Genomic DNA, 2889 nt, shown 5'->3' on the forward strand with positions numbered 1-2889 from the left:
TCGCGCCCGGTGTCCTGGCTACTCCGCGCCAGGGCCCGCCGCGCCGCCAATTCAAACCAAAACGGCGGTTCAAATTGTGGCGCTAAAGGCCACGATTGGGCGAGGAGGCGCGGCGCGGAGCCAATGGGAAGGGCGAGGGCAGCGTGGGCGGGGCCGAGGGCGGAAAAGCCGGGCTCCTCTCCCGGACGCTGCTCAGGGCAGGTAAAACGGCTCAGCCCCGCAGCACCCCGCACCTCGAGTGCGGAAATGGGACGTGACCCCGTCACCGAGAGAACCCCCTCCTGTCTTCTTTTAATTTAAGGGCCAAACACAAGCGTCGCCATGTGTCACTCATTGCTGGAAGACTTAAATTTTTTTAAAAATTAAAAACCTGTCTCCCCGGTTTCTCCATCTCACCAAACACAATCAGTCATCTTGAGGAGTTTCCTGTGTCTTTTCCAGTTGTACGCGTTTCACTGTCTTTTAAAAACGCGGGAGCAACGTGATGCACAGCGTTCCATGGTGCGGGTTCTCTGCTAAGTGCAGAGGATACTTCTATTTGCACAATATCCTCCCTGTTTATCTTCTGTTCGGTGGCGACTGACTATTCAGTTTCCAGAACCCAAGATTTATTTTAATCATTTCTATCTCCACACATTTAGGGTTAGAGTGCTTGGCTGTTAGAAAAAGTTCAATTAAGATACCTTGTGCACGACCACGCGCATGAACCTGTCTTTGGTGATTCCTCCAGGTATGGCCACGCGCTGCCCTGACCCTGGCTTCCGGGATCCGGGGCCCAGTGCGCACACCCGTGGGACCATTCAGGGGTGTATGGAATCAAACCGGGAGCCCAGAGGCCCTCCCTGTTGTTCCCCCTTTCCACCACCTTCCTCTAAGGAGTGGGTGGAGTCTGCAGAATGCTTAAGCCCTTGGAGAATCAAAGGCCTGTCTTCCATCAGGCATGGCAGTACAGAGATTTGTGAAAATATGAAAAGATGCTGCTCTTTTTACTAGGGTTGTTTTTGGTTTGTTTGGGGTTTTGTTTGGAATGGGGTAATATAGATTTTTGTTTTCATAGAAATAAGTCATGTTCACATGAAGTGGGTTCATCATTTACTTAAAAATAAATTAATGAAACATTATTTAAATTCCTGTTTTAATTTCAAATCTAGTAATTATAGATAGATACGACCCACATCCAATTTTAGGAGTGAAAAGGGGGCACAAAACCCGAGGGTTTGAGCCCTCTGTTCAGGCAGCAGCCAGGGAGCTGGCCTGTGGGGTTTGACAACCCCCTGGTTCACATGCAGCCACATCTGTATCAGATGGGCAGACAGGTGCAGTTGAATTAAACATTAGTTTTCATCTCTCCCCCCCCCCCATTCAACAATCAAACTTAAAATACTGCTTTTTTTCTCTAATTGCTTTCAGCTCTTCCATCCTCAGAGGCAACCTAATTAGAGCTGAAAGGGTAGAATGTCACTAATCTCTGGAAAGCTGTAGAGTACACACCAGCTACTTTCCAGAGAGCAGGAAATGAAAGACCTGGGAATGGTCAGAGCTGTGGTCTCAAGATCTGTGGGAGGGTCTGTCTCTGTGACAGACTTTTGAGGTGGTGCTTTCTGTTGAATTTGAAGCTTGCCCCACAGCCCACCATTTAATTATAAAACATAGATTTCACTGCTATGAGGAGAATCTCACAGGTCCTTTTATAAGGCTGGCTTCTGGCTCTGCAGTCCCTCCAGCATTATCAGTCCCAGGACTAGAGACCCTGTAGTTAGAGACCCCAGGACCCAGGATGACTGGAAAAGCCTCCCAGGGGCCATGTGGACCTGAGAGTTTCAGGGACTAATTTCCATAGCTTCATAGTGCACAGGCACTCATGCCCAAAATATATCAGCCAGAAGGGACGTCTCCAGGGAGTTCCCTGCCCCTGTGCCCCCTCACTTCTCCCAGGGCCTTCTCACCTGCCAGAGTCTGAGAGTGGGCAGTGCCCTCAGGGGCTGGCAAAGGGACCGCTCCACATTTCCCTTAACCCTGCACCCGTCCATCTGACTCCAGGGCTGATTCCAAAAGGTGTTGACTTTATATACGATACATATTTATTAAAGTTTGAAGATAATACTCATGTTGCTTGATCAACTCTTTTAGTAAATATTACATGTAAATATGTGTACATAATATATATGAAGAGAGAGAGGAAGAGATAACTAGAATGGGAGTGAATAAAAGACTTAAGCATACAAGAACATGAATTGCTTTACAGTAAAATTAATAGAAACACTGTTTCCAAGAGCAAAGAGACAGAGAAATGCCTCTGAAGCCTCTTATCACTCTGGGTGGGTCCCCCAGGCGGCCCCTCCTTACTATTAGGGTAGCTGCTAACTCTGGCTGTATCTCTGTTGTTTTGTGAATTTCCTTCATGAACTTCACTGGAGGCTCCTTCCTGCATCGCCATTTATAGTGCAGGGGTCTGGTCAGGGGCAAGGAGTACCTTCTAAAATCCTGGATCCGAGAGCAGAAGGAGGAAGCACAGGGTGGGATCCTCCTGGCCCCACTCCTAGACAGCCTGGGCCCAAAGAAGTGTCCCCTAACAAATGTAGTCAGCTCAAGCAAGGTCTCACCCCAACACTCCAAGAACAGTGAGTGACCGTGCCCCTAGCCCACTGCAAGCCAGGGATCCTTGTCATCTCCAGTCCCTACCTGGGGCCTGAGACCCTCAAGTGGCTGCAGATAGGGACCTCTGCAGCAGCAATCAGTGGAGCACAGGGCATCCTGAACTTTGCTTCCCAGTCTCCTAGTCACTGTCAGTGGGCTCCTCCAAGCCTTTCAGTCAGTGGGGACAGAGACCTTAATGTGGGGGTGTGAGTTGGGGTCATACATCAACCTGCTGGCCGGGGAAGAGCAGGG

This window comes from Marmota monax, unplaced genomic scaffold, assembly GCF_021218885.2.
Source record: "Marmota monax isolate L192 unplaced genomic scaffold, Marmota_monax_Labrador192_F-V1.1 WCK01_AAM20220418_F8-fsc00076, whole genome shotgun sequence".
Taxonomy (NCBI): Eukaryota; Metazoa; Chordata; class Mammalia; order Rodentia; family Sciuridae; genus Marmota; species Marmota monax.